At 37.3% G+C, this 17,663-nt stretch overlaps 1 long non-coding RNA gene across 7 annotated transcripts in view; it reads right to left on the reverse strand.

The window, feature by feature from the left end:
• Window positions 1-269: 269 nt before the first annotated feature.
• The window catches only part of LOC101748187, a 31,309-nt gene continuing 13,915 nt past the window's right edge, over window positions 270-17,663 (reverse strand). For 3 of the 7 annotated variants that reach the window (XR_005842075.2, XR_005842069.2, XR_005842070.2), the window contains 3 exons: window positions 16,364-16,420; window positions 14,005-14,106; window positions 8,019-13,215 (listed from right to left, as the gene is read on the reverse strand). This is a non-coding gene — a long non-coding RNA (uncharacterized LOC101748187). Of the gene's footprint in view, window positions 2,861-8,018; window positions 13,216-14,004; window positions 14,107-16,363; window positions 16,421-17,663 lie in introns of those variants that run through there. The other 4 variants (XR_005842072.2, XR_005842074.2, XR_005842073.2 and 1 more) reach the window with 4 other exon arrangements.

The raw sequence follows: 17,663 nt of genomic DNA on the forward strand, positions 1-17,663 counted from the left end.
GTCGTCGCCATCATCACCATCGCCGTGGACACTTGTCAACAGAACAACAACGCCTGATGACCCACCACTACTGAAGATCAAGGACTGACCTACGAACCACATTGAACCCATGGTGGTGACTATCTCCCTCTTGCTTCCTACACAGACTCCTTGCTTCCATTTCCTATCTTTTCTATTGCCCTTCTCCCTTCCCCTTCTCCCTTCCCCTTCTCCCTTCCCCTTCTCCCTGAACAACTAGAATTTATAATAAACTGGTCGGACCAACATTTGAACCGTTGTTTCTTAATCTCATGCTGGGTATACATATATCAAAGAACCTCCTCTCTCTTCGATAAATTGGATCGAGACAGATGACAATAATGTTGACAGCACACCGATTATTTATCTGTTGCATAGCAATGCTTGCACAGCACTGAGGTTTTTTCTGCTTCTTGTATTGCTCTGCCAGTGAGGAGCTGAGGGTGCACAAGAAGCTGGGGGGAGGGACAGAATCAGGACAACAGACCCAAACTAGCCAAAGAGATATCCCATGCCATCTGGCATTATAGGGAACAATAAAACTGGGGGAGTTGTCCAGAAGGGGGGTAGGGAGAGGGGAAATAGCGGCTTCTAAGACCAATATCATTATTTTCCCTTGCTTTCCTGTTTTATAAACTGCAATTATATCAACCCACGAGTTTTACCCTTTTTTCCACTTCTTTCATTCATCCCACTGCGAGGAAGAGTGTGGCAGAAACAGAATGAGCGGCTGTGTAGTGCTGAGCTGCCTGCCAGGCTAAACCAACAACAAGCAGTAGGATAAGCAGGCACATGAACACAGAGTGGCTTCCATGGTAAAAACAAAACAAAAAAAAACCTTGGATATGTCACACAGTCAATTTTCCTGGCTACTGTGCTGAGGATGCAAGAGTATTCAACAGATGAAGGTGGACTTACCCTGAAGTATTTGAGTGACCAGAGTTAAGCATGTTTTCCATGTTATTAGAACTAGAGGTTTAGTTTGTGAATTTTAGACTTATTACAGTCTGTGAAGGCATTAGATTTTTTTTCCTCTTTTATCCAAAGGCAAATATTGCAGGGGAATCACAAATTTCTTTCTTTTGATAGTTAGTGTACAATATTGTGAGTTACCATAAAGAAAGAATAGCATAAATTTGAACTGCAGATACTCATAAGTATTTTCTCTTAAAAGTTCTCTTAAAAATGTCAGAATAGTATAGTACATTTAAGATGTTGCTGTCAAAAAGTAGTGTGTAAATGTAGATAGGTTTTACGCCTGATTCTCTGTTCTGTGAATATTCTTGGGAAAGATTTGCACCTAAAAAATAAATGTGTAGAGTTGAAATGACGTTTTAAGTACTATTCAATTAATTAGATATATTTATTCTAAAGTAACGTTCATCAAAAACTTTTACTTGACCATAGAGTTTGATCCCTAGTAAAATGAATAGCTGGGAGGAGAGATCAATTTTTGTTTGTTTTGCTCTTTTGCTTACTGCTGTTTATCTTGCTCCACAGCTGCTCCTCTGAACAGTTTTTCTTGTATTCCCACAAGTTACTAAGATTTTATCAGAAGTTTCATTTGGACTCATTTCTACAGGACATCAATACAACATAAACAGAGGTTCATTAGGAAATAACAACAGTATTCAAGTTAACTGCTTCAGCATAATATATTAGTTATGGGGGGAAAAAAAAGCATTTTTGTCAATACTGCAAAACTACTGAACCATTTTTATGGAATTTTCCAAACCGATTCATCCCAGAGTAGACATATGGCATGGGGCACAACAGCATGAACAGTTTAAATATGGCAATTACAAGGAATTTAAAAACTGGTCTCAAAGGGGAAAATTTTGGTCAACCTTAACTAAAAGCATTTAGTGGAACTAAAATAATAAAAATCTGTAAAATTAAAATCTGTATAGCATATAGTTGAAGAGACCTGTATGATTTCCTTAAAGGCTATTCATGTGTACATAATTCAAGTACTTAGTTAGAAAACACTTCAAAAAAAATCTTTAAGCAAAAGTCTTAAAAAGAAGAAAAAAAAAAAACTCTGAAAGCTCTCACATTTTACAGCACAGCATATCTGCTCCTTCTAAATTTATTTTCAGAGTTCAAAAGACAATCATTGGCTAATTATCTGACAAATGCAGCACTATTGTTTGAATTGCTGGCATCTTTACTCAGTTGAAAAACATGTTTTTTCCTTAATGGCTTATCTAAACTTCATTATTTTGTGACATTTTAAAATATGCTACATAAAAGCTCCTGGATACAATTAGAAAAAATAATTTTCCGTTTATCTTCAGAGTCGAGAATTCTAAACTCTAGCACAGGAGTGCTATGGGCAAATTTAAAATGGAAGGAGTTTCTCTCTGAATTTTTATTAATTATAAAAATTATGAGTAAGGGTGTGGAACCATAATGCGCATCAGTTTCTAGGCAATCTGAGTCTCCTTCAATGAGCCATTTAAAAGATCTCTTCATCAGGATACAGAGATACCTTCTGAAAATTTGGATCATGACTACAAAAATTCCCTAGTAGATGAGGGAAAAGCTATGGATGTAGTCCACCTAGACATGAATAAAGCCTTTGACATTGTGTCCCACAGCATTCTCCTGGAAAAGATGGCAGTCCATGGCTTGAACAGGTACAGTCTTCACTGGGTAGAGAACCGGCTGGAGGGCTGGACCCAGAGTGTGGTGGTGAATGGAGTTAAATCTGGCTGGTGACCAGTCACAAATGGTGTTCTCCAGGGGTCAGTATTAGTGCTGGTCCTGTTTAATATCTTCATTGATGATCTGGACAAGGTGATTAAGTGGGCCATCAGTAAATCTTCAGATGAAACCATGTCTGAGAGTAGAAAAGTTCTACGTTGGTATCTGGACAGTCTAGATTGATGGACTGAGGCAAATTGCATGAGCTTCAACAAGACCAAGTACTGAATCCTGCACTTTGGTCACAACAACCACGTGCAACATTACAGGCTTGGGGTAGAGTGGCTGGAAACCTGCTTGGTGGAAAATGACCTGGGATTCTTGGCCAGTGCTCAGCTGAACATGACTCAACAGTGTGCTCAGGTAGCCAAGAACACTAGCATTCTGGCTTGTATCAGAAAGAGTGTAGTCAGCAGAACTAGGCATGAGATCGATCATTGCCGTGTACACAGCACTGGTGAGGCCATACCTCAAATACAGCGTTCAGTTTTGAACCCCTCACTACAAGAAAGACACTGAGGCCCTGGACCATATCCTAAGAAGGGCAAAGAAGCTGCTGGAAGGTCTGGAACAAAAGTCCTGTGGGGAGCAGCTGATGGAACTGGGATTGTTTAGTCTGGAGAGGGGGAGGCTCAGGAAAGATCTTACAGCTCTGTAATAGTCTGAGAGGAAGAAGTAGCAAGATGGAGGCTGGTCTCTTCTCACATGTAACAGTAGTAGTATAAGAGGTAACGGCTTTGAGTTGAACTGGGGGATAGCTGAACAGGTTGGATATCAGGAAAAAGTTCTTGGACTGATGAAGTATTGGAACAGGCTGCCTAGGGAGGTGGTGGAATCACTGTCCCCAGAGGTTTCCAAGGAATAGGAAGAAAAGCTATAAAAAATGATGCTTAATGGATTTGTTTCATTTGGTTTTACCTTGTACATACTTAAAAAATATTTGCACTATGAAATAATGACCTAAGCGTGTCTGTCAAATCCTCAGCACTCTTGCTTTGCTGATATTAAGGCTCTTAAACTGGTAGAAACAGGATGACTACTACTCCTATTTTAACAAATGGGAAATATCACAGAAAAAGGTGCTATACTGAACTGGTGCTATACTGAACCAGTACACTACAATGTGTGGAAAATGAATTTTAATTTTCACAAAATTGCTTAGTGGGTTGATTTCCTCAGCCAGTTATCTCAGTTAATAGCTTTTTGGGGGATTCTGCCATTACGGATATATTGAAATTCATATTCTGTAATAAAAACACAAATATTTTTAATTCAGGACTTGGTTAAAGCAATTTGGTTTAGATGTCAATTGCAGCATTTTTTTTCTCAGCAATTAAACTGTTAGGTGGATCCCCTAAGATTTAAAATGAATCCAAAATATTCAATGCATGATTCCGCAAGGAAAGCCATTAGGTATTTTCCATCTCAATCCATTGATGTTTAAATATTTCATCGCAGCCTCCACATTTCACAGAAGTACATTATACTTTCAAAGTGTTCTTAAATCATCTGTGAAACCTCCTTATTGAAGACTTTGCAGAATATTAACTATGGAAAACAAGAAAATAATTGTCTTGGCAAACTTACGGTTTTAAGTGAATACAAAGAAAAAGGATTATTATTTATTCTTAGACATCAAGATATTAAAAAGAAAAAAGAAAAAAAAAAGCTTCTGAATTTTTCAATTCTACTTCCCCAGAACTTTATTAATACCATTAAGCATGGGCAAATTTCTCTCTCAGGCTTCACAATGCAGGCTTTTACTTCCACATTCAAATGCTCTTTTGGATTTAGATTCAGATTTCTTCTCATCTCATCTATGGTGGACCAGGGAAAGGTCATATGTGCCTAAGGCCATTAGCTCAGATGCAGACTTCCATGTTATAAGTGTTTAAAATTAGCTGAGATGAATACTTCTCTGAGACAAGCTTTTCAGTTTCTCAGATCCTATCAAAGGAAGCATTTTGCCTTGTGATTAGCTGCTACATAAAAAATAACAGAATTAATTGTTCTCAACTTTTAACTCCCAATGCTTTACATGATATTATGATGTGGAATACCAGTAACAAAGATCATAAAACCCATAAAATAATATCATTTATATGCATATATAATGTGCATGATATCATATGCTGGTTTTTCACAGTAAAATTAAAGCATCCAAGATGTTTTCACTTCATGTGTCAAATCAGAACCCTGAATTTCATAGGAACTCTACTATACACAAATTTGTCCCTCTAGCCTATAGAAAGTACACAAAATGGCAAAAATTCCCTTGTTTTTGCTAGAATAGTTCGATATGCCTTCATTTTTTCCCAGCTCATTATCCCCTTCCATACATTTAGGATTAAATATAAACCATTCTGTAATTACAAATGGCTTTGAAGTCGTGTTCTCTGTTCATACATATCTTCATAAATTTGCTGATCTGTGCACATGCAGGTTATTAATGCCTGTTTTCTCTCTATGTACATGAAACGAGTTCTTTTTTTTCCTACCAACTTCTTTAATATTTTTCTTCAAAAGACTGAGCTTAGCTTTCTTTACTTTTTTAATACTGTCCTGTTTTATAACATATTTCTTCATATGCTGTCATTTTCACTTGTAAAAACATCTCAAACAATATTTCACTGTTTTCTCTTTACACTAGCACGGTAAAACTTCAGTCAATCTGTTTGCATGAATTATTGCTTACCAAGGGAACAGAAAATCAGTCACTTACTAACTCCTGAGATCACTCAGGTTATGTAATACAATTTTATCATAACTGAGAGACACAGTTTTTTAATACATAGGTGCCCTAGCAAAAAATGTCTTCAAAGTTTTTCAAGGTTTTCTAATTTCCCTAGTGATCGCTACCACAACCTTGTCTGACTTCAGCTAATGCACTTCAATTCAGGTTTCAATATTCCATCAGTGTAGTAACAGAAACCGTGTCTACCTTCCCTTGCATTGTAGGAGCTACATGTTGAAAGTCAGCCAAGAAACAATAAAAGCACCAATGAATTATTATCAAAAGTAACAGTAGCCCTCCCCACAGATTGTTGTAAAATATCCAAATATGATTTTTGCACAGATAAAATAATTGTTCAGAAATTTTAATTTGGAAATTTCAAAATGTTCCAGTCTGTCAATAAGTTTTCTCCCTGAAACTGCTATACGCCTCCTTGGAACTATTATTCAGATATCTTCCCTATTTAATGATCATAGGATCAGAGAATCATTAAGGTGGAAAAAGACCACTAACATTATCTAATTCAACCACTGATTCATCACCACCATGCCCACAAACCATGTCCCTAAGTGTCATATCTACCCTTTCCTTGAAAACATCCAGGGATGGTGAATCCACCACTTCCCTGGGCAGACAATATTTCTGATATAACCCAGGATGCCTTCTTGGACATCTGGGCTTACTGCTGGCTCATGTGTAGCTGGCTGTCAACTAACCCCCCAAATCCTTCTCCAGTATGGAGCTTTCCAGCCACTTTGCCCTATGCTTATTGTATTACAAGGGGCTGTTGTGACTGTATCACATGCTTTTCCCTGATATGGAATGACTTTTGCTTATGTTCCTGTAGAGTCCATGGCTATGACAGCACTGGCAAGGAACAGTGTGAATATGAGTAGAGAAAATGCAAAGACTTTTCGCATCTATTTGAATTCTCCAGTAGATTTGAAGCTTCCAGACAGAGAGCATCTGAAAGGAGGTTTCAGCCTGACAGTGGCACCTGTGACTTCAGGGCTACAGGACGAGGCAGTGGAACATACAGACTAACTCTATGGACTTGCTGTGGCAATGACACCTGTGCTGTTTTTGTAAACTCAGTGGTGAATAACATAATTGTAACTTTTTCATATTTTCAGTGTCTGTGTGTTCATTTTAGCATTTCACAAAACCTGGGTTTTGACAGTTATGCACATCTGTAACAAAGTATATACAAAACTCAATCATAAATGCTATCAACATCTAAAATATCTAGTTAGAGGGTCTTCCCTATGTGGTACAACTGACACAAATCAGCTCTTTGATTATTACTGTGTTAGTAATCCATTCTGAAAAACACAAAACTGCCTTTATCAGCATCACTTCAAAGAAACTATGAACTGAGTACAATATAAAGGATTACTTTTTCTTCCTTTTGTTCAAGAGATTTCTCTCATATAGCAAGAAATGTATCCAGATAAAATCCACAGAACTGAATTCAAATAAATCATTATGAAAACAAAGACTTTCTACTCATATTGGCCAAAGTTCATAAACATTGAAGTTGTTTGATACATAGAGAGGCATTAACTTAGGAAGCAGGGAGTCAATGAAAATAAAAGTTGAATAAGTATATAAGTGCAATTGCATGGCTGCATTAAATGTAATTGCTACTAATAATTTTTGATCTTTTTATAATAAATGTCACATAAAGTTAATTACAAACAGAAACCATAAAACTTGTAACAATACTATTAGATTGTTCATTAGATTGCCAATTTCATTGACCTCAGTAGGTATCTCTCTTAAATGGGTTCACTGATTATTCAGTGGCTTATGTATACACAGTCTTTCATTCTCTCTCATGATATCAATTGGTGAAAAACTAAAAACCATTCACTCCCCTGAAAGAAAACCACCAAAAAATGTCTTCCTGTGCACAGAAGAAAATAACAATTTTAAATTAGAATTTTAGAGCATTGCCAAATGATCACATATCTGTGTCTAAGATGGAATTGATGCTCCTTGCTGGTTAAAAAAAAAAAAAAAAAAAAGCAGGCAGGAAGGCAAGAGTAGATTTCAGTAGTGTATCTTTCAGCTTCAGTTCAAAGATGTTTAGAAAATAGTTCATGCTCTAAACATTGAACATCAAAGGTATCAAAGTATTTTAATACAGTAGGCCATTTTTTTTTGTTCCCTTGGGAGACTAACGTTCACTTCTGATTTATGATACACATCAAATAAGTTTGGTAGTTGATTCCCTTATCTGTATATGTCCAGATCCCCAAAGCACCAAGTAATTTTGTGTGATTGGCAAGCTTTTCTCAAGAGAAATTCTGGACAGGAAAAGTATACTGTGGGTCACTACTGGCCTGAACTGGCAGGACTTAAAAGAGAAAGCTTACTGTTTGCCTGTACTTAGTATAAGACTAAGCAGAAATATTTGTGACTTACCATAATTTTCTATTCAATATAGAACTTTTTGCCCATAACACATTGCATTTCCCCTATTTTTAATGTATTCAGGTATTCCAACTGATTTCAGTAATCTCATGCTAGCAAAATAAAGCAAATCACATTAAGAAAATTGACACTTTTTAAAATTTATTTTATTTTTGAAACTGATATAGAGTGTATTTTGCTATTCAAAGAAAATAAATGTCACAAAACACTACAGTAAGGTTATTTTGTTATTTTTATTCTTGAAAGGTATCTACAGATACCTCTGATGTATCTGTAATCTTCCAAGGTCTATTTTGCAGAATGCAGGCTTGTGACAGAAATCACTCAAGAAAGCACTTCATTAGCTACCCCATCTGACACCTGAGACACTGAAATAGTTTCTCTTGATTTAAAACCCGAAGTACATTTAAGATTAAATATTAACTATTTACTAGTTTGTAAAGTTCATGTAGTCATTGCAAACAGATTTTTATTTTTATTTTTTACTAACTTAACAATGCTGGCAGAGCTGGCAAAAATCAGGAACTTGGGCTGCTTTGAGTCTAAAAACCTTGTGCTAGTTCTAGTGTTCTGTACGTTTTCCTCATCTTTCAGAAAACGTTTCTCTCCTTTAGGTATTTGGCAATGTAAAATATGCAAATATCCACTTGACTTGCAAAGCTTTTCTGGCTTTCAAGTAGATCTCTTAATCTTATTACACAGGTGAGGAAGCCATTGCCAGACAAGTGGTAGTTTAAGGAAATCCATGCTTGAACAGTATTTTTAAAGCAGTTGCTGAATATGGAGCCTTTTTCATTGCAAAGCGTTTGTTGGCAGACAACTTGCACAGTTTGAATGCCTTTAATTATATAGCCATCATCAACCTTTGCTCTTGGCTATGCTTTATCTGTAAAAAATATTGCACTTGCTCCATAAAAAGTACTACAAAATGCATTTAGTTAGTCTTGCAGCCGATTTATTACACAGAAAACATCTCCTTTCCTCTCTTAGAAAGGGTAGATGCAGTCCCTAATTTATGCAACATCGTTACTTGTTTGTGGATACAAGGAATATGACTCTAAGAAAGCCCCAGTCCAGTCTCTTCTTTAGGACTGAAAATGTATAAAAGATGTGTCTTGGTCACTTGTTCGGGCTTTGTCACAAACCCTTGATATATAGCAGGAGACGTAATACTTTAACAAACACTTGTTTCTTCTCATGAAAGTGAGATCATTGTAAAAGGGTTGGACAGGATAGAGGCTTTGATGAATACTGAGTGTTAGAAACCCTTATATAAGAAAGACCTGCCTTCTATTTGTTCTTTTTTCTCACTCAACAGACAAGACTTCTAAAGCACTACACTCAGTGATTGCAAGAAGCTTTCCAAACACCTGACTTATCTCTAAGAAGCAGAAACATCATATATGTTCTTGTTAGGAGAGATTTATTATCTTAATTTCCATTATTTTCAGAATTCTACATGTAGGTACCACCGCTTTTGCATCTTTTCTTCTTTAAAGGAAAACAAGAAGAAGAACAAGGTCTGTAGAAAGTAATAGATAAGACTTCATTTTGTGAATCATGAAAGTATGCCTAAAAACAGACGGAGTTGATTCAATGAGATACTTCTGCTGCTCTGGAATCTAGAGTTATGCTTGTATTTTTAAATATAGATATTTACAACTGGCCTAAGACTGCCTACAGAAAGAGTTTGGTCTACCAACATTTCTAGAAATAGCCATTATTTTATTTGGTAGGGTAGCTTTTGAAATGCACTCCGTACAGTCTGTGTGGTGAAAGAGTAACGCCAGGAACCAGAAGTATGTCTGAAGGAAACTGGACTCACACAGAGTCATGACACAAGCACAAAAACACCTACTTCAGATGGATGGAGAAACAGCATAAATCAGAAACTGTCAAATGACAAAATATGGAGAATGGTTTATGCAATGCTGATAGTTTGTTGCATCTACACAGTTGTCCTAAGTAATATTTCACCCTCCACATCCATAAGGTCTGTGGATCACATAGGAGCAATTGTGTTTTGCACCTCTCAAAGAGAAACAGAACTGTTATCACCTATGAAAGAGACAGTCATAACACAATCTTCATCTGCACAAAAATCTGATATACCGAAGCAAAATGCACATGTACAGCTGTCAGCTACATATATTGAGACTTTTTTGAGGTAACACTAATAACATAAGGTCACCATCATGAGTATTTCACTGAATTTATTGGTGCTTTTGGAATGCTCTGTGTGATTATCAACTGCAGTATTTCTAAGAGTTTAGAACTTGTAGGCAGAATATATGTGAATAATAATAAAAAGTCAAAGTTATGTATTTTTTTAAATACAAATCTCATTGTTTTCTGAGTTAATTCTTTATCTTTCATTCTTGATTTGCTTCATATTATATTTTCTACATATATAGGTGCTTTGACTTTTTTATGGTTTTCCCAGCAAGACTAGATAATGAGAGTTGCAACATTCAAAGACTTTCTTAGGAACAAGAAAGAAAATAGTAAATAAAAATAAGACTCTAAACTATTATATTAAGAAAAGTTGAACATATTATATCAGTTACAATATATGAAAGCCAAAATACTCATGGCATGATGGCTGCTCCAAAAGTGATGCATCATATTTTATTACATTGGCCTGCAATGGCAGACATGGAATGTTGGTTGTATAGCAGTAGAGGCTGAACCTTCCCACCAATACTCTATATTTTGTTGCTGTGTGCTGGATGGCGTTAGAGGGGCAGTCTGATAAAATACTGTAGGGTGTTATGAAGCAAAGGTGTGTCATTGATTTCCTCCATTCAAAAATAATTGTACCTACTGACATTCATCAATACTTGCTGAATGCTTATGGAGACCAAACAGTGTATGTGAGCAGTGAGGTGGTGGGTGATGTGTTTCAGCAATGGTGATAGCAGCAGTAGGTCGCCTCCAATGGAGCAGATTTTATGAACGTGGCATGGAAACTCTTGTTCGCTGCTGGCAAAAGTAAAGGTAATCATGTTGAAAAATAGTAGTTTGTGGCTTAGAATTTGCTCTATCAAATAGCGTTATTGTGCTCTTTGTATCTGTTTTGTTTTCCATGGAAGTAAACAGGAGATACCACTTTCAGTGACTTACATTCATGGTATTCTCACATTTTTTGTATTTACTGGGAATTTCCAGTGTGAATGACAGTAAACATGAAGATGCACCCAGGAAGGGATAAGAAATTATACTGAATATGTGATACTTCTTAATCTGATATTCAACATGAAGCAATTGAAAACATCATGCAAATTTGAGTGAATGATGTAGTATAAAGTGGGAAGAGGAACAGACAAATGATTTTTAATATTCTTGTAAGGTATGACAGCAATTATCAGTACTTCTCAGGCCTACCTCTCAGATACTTCCTTTTTTAATTATTTAACTTAGGTTAACAAGTTTCCTTTGCCAATAGCTCAGCTTAAACCCTCAGCACTCCTCTAGAGATATCTGCACCCTCTGCTTCCCTAAAGTGCCCATATGCCAATGTACACAGCATGGGAAATAAACAGGAAGAACTATATATCTGTGTGTGATCACAGGGCCATGATTTCATTGCAGCCATGGAGACATGGTGGGACAGCTCACATGACTGGAATGCTGTCATGGATGGCTATGTCCTCTTAAGGAAAGACCAGCTGGCAAGATGAAGTGGTGGAGTTGCTGTTCATGCAAGAAAGCAATTAGAATGTATTGAGCTCCACTTGGGTGGAACAAGTGTAGAATTTGTGGGTAAGAATTAAGGGGAGTGCTAACATAGGTGACATTGTTGTGGATGTGTACTACAGGTCACCTGATCAGGAGAAGGAAGTGGATGAGGCCTTCTACAAACAGCTGGAAGAAGCCTTGCAATCCCCAGCACTGGTTATTATCAGGGATTTCAACCATTCTGATATTTGTTGGTTAAGAAGCATGGACAGTCACACAAGGTCCAGGCAGTTCCTGCAATGCTTTGATGACAGCTTTCTGACACAAGTAGTGGAGGAGCCGACTAGGAGGGGTGTGCTACTTGAACTTGTTTCTACTAACAAGGAAGGGCTGGTCAGGGATGTGATATGTGGGAGAAGCTTGGGATGCAGCAGTCACAAGATGGTGGAGTTCAAGATCTTGTGTGGGAGAAGCAAAGCAATAAGTAGAATTGCTACCCTGGACTTCACGAGAGACAAATAACTACTTCTGCAAAGACCTACTTGGAGTTATTCCATGGGCTAGAGTGTTAGAAGGAAAGGGGAACCATGAGAGCTAGTTGGTGCTTAAACACAATTTCTTCCAAGCTCAAGACTGGTCCATTCCTGGGCCAGTAAGAGTAAGAAACTGGGAAAAGGTGGCAAGAGTAAGGAATGTTTTCAGGAATTGTAGGAAGGCTAAGGCCCTCTTGGAATTAAACCCTTCAAAGGAGGAAAAGGATAAGAAGAAATATTTTTTTTAACTATGTCAACAGTAAAAGGAAGACTAGGGAAAATGTGGGTTCCCTACTAAATGAGATGGGTGCCTTGGTAACAGGGGATGCTGAGAAGGCAGAGATCCTGAATGCCCTCTTTGTTTCAGTCTTTTATGCTGAGACTAGCCCTCTGGAATTCCAGACCCTGGAGGTAAGAGAGTCTGGGCAAAGGTGGACTTTCCAGTGATCAAGGTGGATCTGGTCAGAGTGAATCTAGCAAAAATCAATGTACATAAATCCATGGGACCTGATGGGATGTACCCAAATGTGCTGAGAGAACTAAAAGAGATGACTGCTAAACTGCTATCTATCTAATCTTTGAAAGGTCTTGGCAAATGGGAGAGGTGTCTGAAGACTGGAAGATAAAGAATGTCACTCCAGTCTTCAAAAAGGGCAAGAAGGAGGATCTGGGATACTACAGGCCAGTCAGCCTCACCTCCATCCCTAGAAAGATGATGGACAACTTGCTCTTTACGCCATCTCCAAGCAATTGGAAGAGAAGAAAGTTATCAAGAGTTGTCAATATGTATTCACCAAGGAGAAATCATGCTTGACCAACCTGATATCCTTCTATGATGTCACCACTGTCTGGGTACATGGAGGGAGAGCAGTGGATGTTGTGTACCGTGACTTCAGTAGGGCATTTGACACCGTCTCCCACAACATCCCGGTTATGAAATGTAGAGAATGTGGCACAGATGAGTGGACAGTGAGCTGGATTGAGAACTGTTTCACTGTCAGAGCTCACAGGGTTGTCATCAGCAGCACAGAATCTGGCTTGAGGCCTTTAATTACCGGTGCTTCCCAGGTGTCAGTGCTGGGTCTGGTCTTGTTCAACATCATCAGCAACCTGGATGAGGGGACAGAGTCCACATTCAGCCATGACGGCTGTGCTACCATTCCACAAGACCTGGACAAACTGGAGAGTTGGGCAAGAAGGAACCTGACAAGGCTTAACAAGAGCAAGTGTAGAGTCTTGCAGCTGGGGAGGAGTAACCCCATGCATCAGTACAGGTTAGGGTATAACCTGCTGGAGAGAAGCTCTGCAGAGAAGGACCTGGGGGTCCTGGTGGACAACAGGTTAGCCACGAGCTAGCCATGTGCCCCTGTGGCCAAGAAGATCAGTCGTATCCTGAGATGCATTAAAAAAGTTGTAGCCAGCAGGTTGAGGGAGGTCATCCTCCCTTTTACTCTGCTGTGGTGAGGCCACATTTAGTCTACTGTATCTATTTCTGGGCTCCCTTCTAAAAAAGACAGGGATCTCCTACAAGGAATCCAGTGGAGGGCAACAAAAATGATTAAGGTCTGGAGCACCTCCCACATGAGGAAAGGCTGAGTACATTGATCTGTTGATCGCTGAGCCTGGGGAAAAGAAGACTGAGAGGGGATCTGATCAAAAGTTTATAAATATCTGAAGGGAGGTGAGATTCAAATAGATGAGTGGTCTTCTCAGTGGTGTGTAGTGATAGGACAAGGAGTAATTGCTTAAAACTTGAACACAGGAAGTTCCATACAAACATGTGGAAGAACTTCTTTACAGTAGAGGTGACGGAGCACTGGAACAGGTTGCCCAAAGAAATAGTGGAGTCTCCTTTTATGGAGCTATTCAAGACCCATCTGGACCCATCTGGAAGCTTACCTGTGTGACCTCTTGTAGGGTACCTGCTTTAGCAGGGGCAGGCTGGACTCGATGATCTCTTGAGGTCTCTTTCAATTTCTGCAATTCTGTGATTTTGTGATTCTGTGATATAGTGGGAGAAAAATAAACAGGAGCTTGTACCTGTATGAAGGCTGTATAAGATACTTCATTTTTAATAGCACAAGTCTCTCATGTTTCAGTACAGCAATGCAATACAAATATAAATGTAAACCAATCTGTGAATACATGAATGAATAATATGCTAGTCAGAATTGCTGCTCTTCTGAAGAGAAAATCTTATTCTTTGCAATGAAACTATCACTTCTACCTGATTAACCTTTTGGTTCCACTTCCTCTCTTCTCATTGACGAATATTTTCTGGAGCACCTGAAACTTCATACTGTACATAGTGGGAAATTTTTAAGTGAAGGCTTTTTTTCTTTTTGAGTAATGTAAAAAGGGAATCCTTTTTAGCCAGCATATTTTTCCAGTTATTAATCCAGAATATTTTTATGAGTCCAAATCAAAGATAAGTGAAAGAATGAAGACTTTGAATAGACTGAGTTACCTTAAATCTTCAAAATGCATATAGATTAAGTAAAATAAATAAACAACAACAAAAGCTCTTTCATAGGTAGTAGTATGGCTATAGCTTAAACTCTAGAAAGTATACACATAGTACCTGAAAATGTGTTCCTTTATAACATAATCAATCACAATTCTTTTCTCGAGTCTGTTTAATCAGAAATTATTTTTTCATAGCCTTAAGTCTAAAAGAAATTATCGTATCAATTGCTGAATTTTCTAAAGTGCAACTGGACAGCCTACGGGGAAAGAATAATGTGTTCCTGTGGATCAAGTTCTAAAATATTATGTGGCATATGTAGTTTTTTTCTCTAACACATCTAGAGTACAGATTATTTTTTATTTATTTAAAATGTGTTGTGTGGGTGTTGTTTTTTGGTGTTTTTTTTTTTTTAATGCTTCCTTATTCAAAAAGCATGTGAATAAGATTTTAATGGAACGTTAAAATGCACAATGTAATATCACTTATTACAGGCAAAGAACATAGAAAACTCCTCAATGACTTCTATTTTAATCTCTATTCTATTTCATAGGTCTTGCAAAAAATACAACCTTGGGCTAAAACTTTGTTGTTATCACAATTTCTAACAATATTATTGTCAATATTATGAAAAAGGGAATTTCGGGAGTTCTGACAATTTTTGGAAGGTTGGGCAAATATTGCTAAGATGTTTCAATGCCTGCATTCTGTAGAGGCAAGATCATCGTGTTCAATTTCCACAAAAACTTCTAATAAAAGTTTTAATAGAATTTTTTTTCTTCATACTAAGTATATAATGTATCATGAAGTGACAGCAATGGTATTGGTTTGCATATTTGTAGAGTTTTGGGTGAGTAGCATTTCCTGGAAATGCTTAAATATGAAAACTTAACAGTCATTAAATATACTTTCTTGCATATATTTATGTAAAATAGCTCATGGAGAAAAAAAAAAAAAAAGGATGAATGATCTTGTAATATTTTTACTTCGTACATAGTTTTTACATTTCTATGTGGGCTATTAACTTTCTCCGGTAACTTATGATTTGGATGTATTGAAATGCACTTTATTTATTCATACTGCATTCCAGCCATCTTCACACCACTGTAAATGAGGCATTAATAGAATTTTGGGACCACCACTTCAGATAGTGTGCTCCCAAGGAAATGAGGCTTGAAGAAGTTATCCAGAAAAACACCACAGAAATGATTAAATGCCCTTTACTTGGTGTGGTTCCCATAGGAAGGCAGCAGAGATGCTAATGGCACCACCATGGCACAGTTTCTCCTTAGGACATAGGCAGAAACAGCCATGGCGGGGCTTCAGCTGTGTGATTCAGATTAGTGTAGCTGTGCAGCCTTGTAATATAGTATTATGACTGCTAGTCAAAGACAGTAAGCTTTCTACTGAGCTTGTGAGGCCTCAGAACTGAGACTTGTAAGGTTTTCTCTGTCTGAGCTTTCCTTGACCTGCTTGCTGCTCTGTCAGACTTGGTTCAGCTGTGCCAAGAATTTCTCTAATTGACCAGCTGCCCACAGCTAATTTGTTTTACTTCTGTCTGTCTCTCTCTGTTATAAAATACTTCATTTTATACAGATAGCAGTAATAACAAGTTGTTGCATGTTGCCTGAGGTATTTACCACTCTAAGAAAATGTGGCATTGAGAAATGCAGGCCTGGCGTAACAGCAAAGGTCTTAGAGGTGGACATAGGATTTGGTGCGGAGAGTTTAGCCATGGATTCATAAAAAGGGGGCACAGGCTTGGTGTAGGAAATATAAGTATGAACAACTCACCAGTGACCAGTTAAAGAAATGCAGACACAGAAGTGGACAAAACTGGGATTAGAGTTACTAAAGAAGGCAAAAAAAAAAAAAAAAAAAAAAAAAAAATCTAATGAGTATGAAAGGCATCATATTAAGCAAGTTAGGATGTACTTTGCAAATGTAAGTTTTTAGACCAATGAAGAAAAAAAATGAAATGTCTACATTCTTGCTTTTCATATGTTTATGAAAAAGGAAAGGCTGAGCACCAGCTCATATTTCAACATAGCCACATTTCAAACTAGCCACAAATATGAGAAAAATATTTTGGAATGACAATAAAATTAACATTTTCCTGTTTACTGTTTTTTAGTTAGAGTGAAAATCAAAGTTCAAATGACGTCCTCCAAGTCAATGATCCTTCTCAAGGATAAAATTCATTATAGTTACTTAATGACCAGTCAATTATGCTTGCAAAATCATAGAATGAATTTCAACCCCTAGTTCACTAGTAAGTCCCAAAGCAACACCACAGCCTCTGTGCTATCACAAACGAAATCTATAACCCAAGGAGCTGTAGTAGTCTCTTCCATGGAGCTTAAGGAGGTTTCCTTTTTCTTGCCCTTCCTGTGAAGCTACAAAATTGGCAATTCTTTCTCTTTCTCCTTGTAAGCCCAACACAAGCTTTGAAGTAGCATGATAAAATGGGTACTAAAACTGGTGTTCAAATGCAAATTGTCTGAATAAATACAGCACAGTGGGGATAATGTTCCAATAAAACAGAATCTGAAATGTTCTAGATAGCATTTGTTAAATTAAACTGGAAAGAAAGAGAGTTGGTTTTTGAAGTAAAACTGTTCTTTTTCTAATAAAGCTTTGCAATATTGGGTAGCATTTTAGCCATTTTAAGCTCTCTAACTTATTTCCTGTGACCACTTCTCTTGATTGTCAATAATAGAACCTGAAATCCATCAAAACTAGATAGAGGGCAGTCTGAAACAATCACCCTTCTGAACTTTTGTCAGTAGTGCATTAAACATAAACAACGGCTAATCTGAATATAAACAAAAGCAACTACTTTCCTGATTTTTGCAAATAACAACAAATGAATATCCGTAAGTTTAAAAACATTAAAGGGTATTTTGTGCTGGAAACTGTGCTAAAATATATGCTTCTGTTGCACTGTTGTGCCAATAACTTTACAGAACACAGCTTTTTAATCTGTCGTACAAGTCATCTAGAATAACTGCCCCTAACTAAGTTATCAAAGAGTAATAATTATTTTCTCACTGGTGCTATATGTTACACTTCTAAGTATCCACAATGCAGCAGG

This window comes from Gallus gallus, chromosome 1 (assembly GCF_016699485.2).
Source record: "Gallus gallus isolate bGalGal1 chromosome 1, bGalGal1.mat.broiler.GRCg7b, whole genome shotgun sequence".
In the NCBI taxonomy this organism is placed as follows: domain Eukaryota; kingdom Metazoa; phylum Chordata; class Aves; order Galliformes; family Phasianidae; genus Gallus; species Gallus gallus.